Here is an 8,474-nt window from a genome sequence, read left to right as displayed (position 1 = left end):
TGTCATTATCTTTTTTAACAGCAGTCTGTGAAAAATGATCACACTGATCCAACAAACAATCTGACAGTTTTCTACCTAATGCTTAAAACCTCCCAACTTTTGCCCCCGCCACATAAACTCAGTGTTTGCGCTAAAGCAGTGGTTCTTAACCTGGGTTCAGTCGACCCCCAGGGGTTCGGTGGAGCCTCTGCCACGGAGGTAAAGACACACTTGTGTAAAGTCGTGATGATGCCCCGCTTTGCCATCACTGGCTGCAGAGGATCACGTTACATTGCTGAGCCAATCAGAGCTGCTGCAGAGGATCACGTTACATTGCTGAGCCAATCAGAGCTGCAGAGGAGCCCTGATTGGAGGAGCTCCACTCTCAACAGGGATTTGAACTTGTGTCTTTAATTACTTCAGCAAAACTCACAAATTTACCAAATTTACCAAGACTTTAGTTGGGTCACCCCTATGTCTTGAATTTGGGGGGGAAAAAAATCATATTTTATTTATCACTGCAGAAGGGTTCAGTGAATGCGCATATGAAACTGGTGGGTTCGGTACCTCAACAAAGGTTAAGAACCTCTGCGCTAACGTGAATAACCCAAAGTTTTTATGTGATTATGATAGAATGTTCAATACGAAAAATACAAAACAAGTATGTTTCTCAGCTAGCATCCCCATCCACTCACAAAGCCCATTGTGTTAACATATTATCTAATAAGCCCACGCACACAAAGGAGAATTTGCATTTGAAATGCCACCCGTGCGTTCGCGAGCTTATGACACATGGCGCCGATCAAAGTCAAGGTGTTTTTGTCGTATTACAGATCAGCACTAAGCACCGTCCCCTCCTCCTTTCATGAATTTATTAACATTTCAGACATGGCTCCTCAATCTGCCATCACGGGGCGGACGCTTATGTCGGGAATTTTCAATAAAGCTGTAAGCTTCTGAAGTTGTTTGTTGTCTTTAAAGTCAGCTGTACATTAATCTAGACGATAAAAAAAATAAAATAAAATCCCCACCCTAAAGGACAAATACAACTCTACTTTATTAAACAGCTTCAGTGCATAATACCCCCGCATTACCTGTTATTGAATTATACATAAAAACAGACCTCTTTATTTCCCTCCCCTCCTCTTTCTTAAACCGGTTTGTGTTGAATCCGTATTGGCGCTGAATAAAATCAAATCAAAAGCTTTTGCCAACTTTGCAGCTCCTCCCTGCCATCTGTATCCGCAGTTATTAAGCTTTCTTTTTGCACATGAATAGCATGCGGTTGCTCCGGGATATATCATAAGTGACTCGCCGTTGATCTCGCCACCAGTATTTCTCACAGGGCTGTGAATAATAGATAGAGGAGCTGACCATGGATAATACGTCTTTCATTGAGGACGTAGCTCCTAGCGCACGCGGCGTCTGAGAGAATGCTAACAAGGAGGGTTTCTTATCCCTCCACCCAAAACCTCCTTTCTTTTTCTCTTTTTCTTATTTTGTCAAAGCTGCAGAATGTTCACTTTCTCTGTTGGTTCTCATGCATTTATTAATATCAGAGTTCTTTTTCAAAAAACATCTCCTCTGGATAAGATGGATAACGCGGCCCTTTTATCAGTCCCGCTCCCTTCGCAGACGCACATACAGTACGATACGGCGCTGACAGTGATGAGCTGTGAAATCGGATGGGAGTTTTTTTTTTTTTTTTTTTTTTTTTGGGGGGGTTTGGGGGGAGCTATAGAGAGGGGGTGCGGTTTCGGGAGCCTTCCTTTCAACACATAAATTTGGGTCACAGAATAGATTATCGCCCCCCACATGTCACCCTGACACTGATAGACGCGCGCGGTCCCACACCACTCATAAATTACACATGCGCTCATGAAAATTAATGCACTGTTTAAACTGGTAAGCGATCGCTGCGCGCGGAGCGACGCAAACTGCACTTTGCGCACAAGCTTCTGTTCCTGCCGCGTTAATATTATTCAACTTGCGCTCGAATCTGTCGGCTGGTGCGAGAAACTTCGTTAGACTTCAAATCTCAACATTTGTTTGCGTTTAAAAAAGAAAAAAGCTAAAAATAATTTTAAAAAAAAGCCGACTGGCATGCTTTTACTATGTTTGTTTTGGATTAGCATCAGAGAGCAGCTCTGCGGACTTTAGAGGCCGAATCAAACTGGAGCCCTATGGAAAGATAAAGAGAAAACACTGTCACAAGGAGACGCACTCACTGGGAAGAATCCACTGCGTTTGAAGTCAATGACAGCTTTTAGGGATTTGGTGCAGACTCGAGGTCTTTCTTTCCTCCCTCTCACATAAAGATGAGTGTTTGCTACGTCTGTGTGTGCGCGGTGTGGTTGAAGGTGACAAAGACATACAGAATGCCTTCAGTTACTCTTGAAAGGCAGTGCTGCTGTCTTTATCACAGATTAAAAACTCCTTTTTTCCTGATTAGTGTCACTGCGCCTCAGGGTTCTAATGACGAGTTTGAATTAATCTTTATTTTATAATGACCCTATGAATAATTGGGAGAATCCGCATCACGCTTTTGGGATTTAACTCAAGGGTACAAACTGGGAATTACTGCCTTGCGAAAGTATTCATGATGTTTTCCTTAAAAAAAAAAACTAAAAAAAACAGGCTAATCTAAACTTCTGCAGCTCTTGCTGCTCTGGTTACTCAGTTTCAAACAGGTTTCCTTCCAGATTGCCCTCCATTCGTCTTGCATGTCAAAGTTATTTTCATTTCGGGTCACATCAAGATCATACATTTCCTCAAATAGCCAATTATGGCAGAAATTGATAAAACTATCTCTTAACAAACTGTAGACATTTTCTAGTTTTCTCTTTACTTTCATTTAAAACATCTTAAAATATAAACATTGTTTTAACATCTTTTCACATTGGTGTAAATTGGTCTGGTACAAATGAAAACTAATTTGATTTGATTAATAAAGTAATATTTAAGCACACAACTGTGATCTTATACAGACCAAGTTGCAATACTGGTTGATACGCTATTGACTGGCATTTGCAAAGCAGCCAATCCTGGAGCTCCGTTTACTTTAGTCTACACTCAGACATTAGCGTAGACAGCAGCTGAAACAAAATTGGGGAAAAAAATGGATTCAGTTCGAGGTAAAGAGCTAACTTTGTGAAACAAATAGTCAGAAGCGCATCAAAACATGTTAGGAGCTAAATTATTAAGCAGTCGCATGAGAATGGGGAAAAAAAACCCAAGCTAGTTAGCTTAGCATATTAGCAATCTACTCCACAAAAAGAAGCAAGCAAGATATGAGATGGCTGACAACTGGTTTTATGGGTCGAGTCAGATGGGGCTTTAGAAACCAGTAACCCAGGAATGTTTTGGGGTATTTTACCCCAAAACATTCATTCATTTAGTTTACCACAACTTTATAGTTTTGTTTTTTGTTGTTGTTGTTGTTGTTTTAAGCTAGTTAGTTTACTGTAAGCAGTGAAGCTAGCCTTCAAAATGTTTGACCGTGAGCAGAAGACAGAGCAGAACGATGCAGCCGTGCAGCATTCAATTTGTAGTATTGTCAGGTAAATGTCTAGACTTATATGACTCTAATTCATATTGGAGATGAAATTATCATTTTTATTTTTTCAAGAAATGCTTAGTTTCCTTAGTAACTTCCACCAAGGTCCTACTTCAGACTGGACAGGAATTGCCAAAAAGACTAACAAACAGAGAAGAACTGTGACAGAAAGATATACAAGCAGAGTAATTAGCGCGAGCCAAGTTATCTCATGAGTAATCTGGATGACTTCACTATCTTCCCCACTGCGGGCGTTGGACTGAACCAGAATTATCTCACAAAGTTGACCCTAAGTTCACTTTTTGGAATGCTAGCTCAAGTTCTGAAAATGGCGTTTCGTTCCAGGTAAAACATTCTTCAGGACACCGGTTCTCTGTTTTCACTGCAGACAGAGCATCTAGCTGCTTTTCTATACCATGAGCAGATTTCCAAATTGGTAGGTAGAGGCTGCCAATCCCCTTAGTGATGCTCTACTGGGGATTTCTTTTGTTTGTGTTTTTATAAAAAGTATAGTGCCATAAATCCCGTACCACAATTCATGTGTCAGTAAGGATGTTCGGGATCCTCTTTAGTTCTGTTCTACATTTCCCTTCCCTAGTAAAAGGCTTTACAGGAGATCTCTTGGCATTCCCTTTTTTATTTCCTCTTCCCTCTGGCTCGGCTGTGAGGCAGCTGTGTTTGTCTTCGCTTTAGGTGACAGACAGGAGGTCCACCCCTCTCGCCCCCACACCGCTCACCTCCTCTCCCTGTTGGTGTTCGTCAGGGGGATTAGCATCTCATTTCCCAGGTAAAACAAGCCGCATCAATGGAGGCCCGTGAAAAAAAAAACAGAGATTCGCGCGGCGCTCTGCATAAAGCGCGCGCCGGCAAGCGTTTTTACGCAACCTTCTGTGAGTTAAACGCGTCGACATCAATCGGCCAAACCTTTCATGGATTCACCTTCTCCTCCCACGAAATGAAGGGATGGAGCCCGATCTTTATGAGCTGGGGAGTAGAGAAGCAGAAGAAGAGAGGAGGGAAAGTGAAGATGACAGTGTCCTCCCACACGGTCTGGCTTTTAGCTGGTGGGAGGAAGAGAATATGGGAAAGCTGATCTATTTCCAGCTGAAGGAACTGCGTGTTCCGTTATCTCCGTTGTTTTGACTCTAAACAATATTTCATCGTAAAAAGGTCAACAAACGTGCTCGCTGTTCGTTAGCATCTAACCGTCATTAGCATTTGCTGTTTGCAGATGCCGAGAAAGCCTTATCAGTGTTTTCCTTTATTCCTGCTGATATCAGCTGCCCGGGCTCTCCTTCTCCTCCACTGCACACATACACACTCATACACACACACACACACACACACACACACACACACACACACACACACAAACACTGTTATCGCTGCTATCTGGTGTTTAGCCAACTCAGAGCTAATCCAGTGTGAACCCACTCCCTGGCTTGTGCTCAGCAGTTTGCAAACAGATTTGAAGGAAACACACGCACACACATAAGGAGAATGGGAGACAGAGAGTTTTGGCCCCGGAGCAGGGAACATCACGCTCCAGTAATGTGATGCCGGGGCAACACTGTGGCACAGTAGTGTGGCATTAGCATAAATGATCATCTCAGGGCAGGGAGGTGGGAACACGGTGTGGATATTTGGAGCCGTCCACATGTGATGGCGCTCACACACACACACACACACACACACACACACACACACACACACACACACACACACAGAATAATTAATCACATTTTAACCACAAACTGTTTATCGACACATAAGCAACACTTTCAATTCAAAAACCCGTTTTGCTGCTAAATTATTGAATAAATAGACATTTAAGCTCAACAACAAAGATATTTAACGTTTTTAATCTGTTATGTCGGCTAGTCAGTCATCAGATTTGTGCAAAGTGTTTCAGGAACTCCTGATTATTAATGGAACTGATCTGAAAAAAAAAAATACTTGTTTAGAAACACGCGGGGTGATATCAGCATTGTGGCCGTTTGTGCTAGCTGCAGCATGTTTAGCATTCGGATGCCATTTTAGGCTAGAAAAGCTTCACTGATAGGCTAACTACTTTTATCACAACTTGCACGTAACAGTAGTATTTTCCATCGTCCCATCAAATAATTCTCTGAAGAAAATATTAACCCGCTTTGGTCCAAGAGAACTGGCTTCATTGTCCATTGCTGTTTGCGGATGTCGCTTATGCAGCAGATTTACGTGCGTACCAGAAACAGGATACAAAAGTTCTGTGTCGGAATTTTTGTGTGTAAAAAAAAGAAAAAATGTGATAAATTGCCTTGAAATTTCCAACAAGTTAAAATTTACATAATAAATTACTCAAAATCAATAAAGTAATCGCTTTAGCTGTCACCCAGAAATCACTTGTATGTTATTCAAATTGTCTAAAAGTCTGAACAACATAAATGCTTCTAAATTATCTCCTTTTTTTGAAGTCTCATAATATTAATTAATTATAACTCTTTTTCATTCAAAGCTTTTTACAGAGGTAGCAAAACAGTCTTTCAACGTAGCTTGCTGGTAGTTTGGAAAAATTATGCATTTTTGATAGATTTGGCCATTTTTAAACTTTCTTTTTGAAGTCCTGTCTGTGACTTTATGTCAGCTGCACTCAAGGAAAGCTGTTAGCCTAACTTGTGTGTAAAAATTAAATCTTCTTTTAGTAGATTTTGCCAAACTGTGCTACAGGCTGTGGATAAATCTGAGCTTACTGTGATAACTGAAGCATTTTTTTTTATTTTTAGAGTGTACTGGCTGCTGCAGCGCCCTGTTTTGTGCTGTTAGTGAAGGGGAACATCTGCTACAAATGCTACAAGGTAAAGAGCTAAGTTTATGAAACAAACGGTTAGCCAGAAGCACACTGAAATATGCTACAAGTCGAATTATCAAAGAGTCACATCAGAAAAGTTAAACAAGCTAAAGTTAGCCGAGCACATTAGCAAACTGCTAGTTTTTAGCAGTTTGCAAAAGGGAACAAATAACTTATTTGGAAATTTGTGTATGCTTGGTTGCAGTAAACTTGCTCAGAACCTTAAAAAGAAATGTAAAACAGCATTTTAAGGCTATAACGTAAACCGTATGACTCATTAAAACAGACTTGAGGAACTTAGCGCTTCGTGTGACTTTTAGCTCTTCCGCTTCGCTCACAAGTTCTCCTGCTTTCCAGCTTCACACCATCCACACTCTGTCTCCAGTTGTCTCAGGAGGCCTAGTTAGATAAGACTGCCTGGGCTATAAGCAACAAAGAGCCCACAGAGAAGACTCTGACGCTCAGAAGCATTCAGCAAGTGTAAAGTACAACTGCAAAGAAATGAACACGCACATACACTATGTGGGTGACAAACACAGACGAGCCTTTTTTCTTGTCTGAACCCTCCTCACCCTGTCTCTTCCTTCTCCTCCTCCACCTCCTCCTCCTCCTCCTTCCCTCTGGAAAGTTTCTATTTGTGGAATCCCCTGAGAACTTTGGATCATTATGATATTATTATTTCTTTTTCCTCAGTCAGACTGGGTCAATATGAACTAGTGCTTACAGTGCTTTCTTGATTTTATTGCTTGAAGTTTATTTATGACAGTGATAGACAGATATAAACCACCTGGCACGTCAGATTAAAAGAATTTTTTTTCTTCCCAGCTCGGTCGTGTGGAGTATTTGTGAGCAGTCAGCATTAAAGCTGTGAATCTTGAGTGACCTCAAGATTCTATTCAGAGATGTTGCTCTTTGGCACAGAGTTTGATGGATGTTTAGATGCGTCTTTATGTGTTGCAGCCTCTTTTATGACAACTCCTGTTGTGACCTCCTGGATCCAGTGACACATACAGCAAATTAAGTATGAAAAAACATTTTCTTTTCAAAAACAGTGGACTGTACGACATATTTCCGAATGTGAAATGAAAGAATAATGAGAGAATGAGTTTAGATGTTTTTATTACTCAGGTATCAGGATCAGAATTGTTGACCTGCACAACTCTGGCTCCTCATTGGGTTTTGGACTCAAGTTGGCAAATACACACCAGAACAAGTAACTTATGTTATGAAGAAATTTCCTGCGTTCTCATTAGAATAAAATGCAAGTGTTTGTCATCTTAGATGCAGAGGGAAAAGAGACGAGCTTACAGACTTAACTGTGGGCTGGTATTGTTGTGCTGTGGGAGTGTTTAGTGGCAGGAGGAACTGATTGATTTCACAAATCAGATCACACAATAAAGAAAGGAAGAGAATGCTTTTGCACCACAGGTCTTCCAAATGGACAATAACCCGAAGCTTAAATCCAAATCAGCTACAAAGTGGCACCAGGGCAACAAAGACGGTGTTTTGGAGTGGCCAGGCCAAAGGTCACGACATAGTTACATTACTTCAGTTTTGGGGAAATTGGAGAAAAGTTCTGCAAACTGCCATTGTGTCGTCATTAGAGCTGGGCGATACAACAATAATGATATCTATCACAATAGATGCCTGATCAATATTAATAGCGAATACGCCTGAAGGAGTGTTGATCATTCCACTGAACTCCAGCCAACAACCGCACAGCATTTTGGGGGATGTAGGCAGAGGAAAGCCTTTGGCCTCTCAGCCTCTTACAGCTAGCTAAGCAAGGTTAGCTAATTGTAAGCTGTAAGGTTAGCAAGCAGAATGGTAACCAACCATTCTGCTTGGTTACCTTGCTAGGTAACCAAGCAAGGTTGTTGCTTGGTTACCTAGCAACAACCTGTTGTGCAACAAGCGTAGGAGCAGTTTCATGTTGTGCTTCTCTTGTATCGTGACACATTTCTCCAGCCCTACTCATTATATTAAAAACACACAAATACATCAGCATGGAGTAAACAATGGCCCAAGTCACAGGTCCCCCCCCCCCCCCCCCCCCCCCCCCCCCCCCCCCCCCCCCCCCCCCCTTCCCTCCCACTCCCCCTCACTCTCTCC

This window comes from Poecilia latipinna, unplaced genomic scaffold, assembly GCF_001443285.1.
Source record: "Poecilia latipinna isolate Pla-1442-1.1 unplaced genomic scaffold, P_latipinna-1.0 Scaffold177, whole genome shotgun sequence".
Classification (NCBI taxonomy): domain Eukaryota; kingdom Metazoa; phylum Chordata; class Actinopteri; order Cyprinodontiformes; family Poeciliidae; genus Poecilia; species Poecilia latipinna.
The sequence above is the reverse complement of the archived record's forward strand: the minus strand, read 5'-3'. Positions refer to the sequence as shown.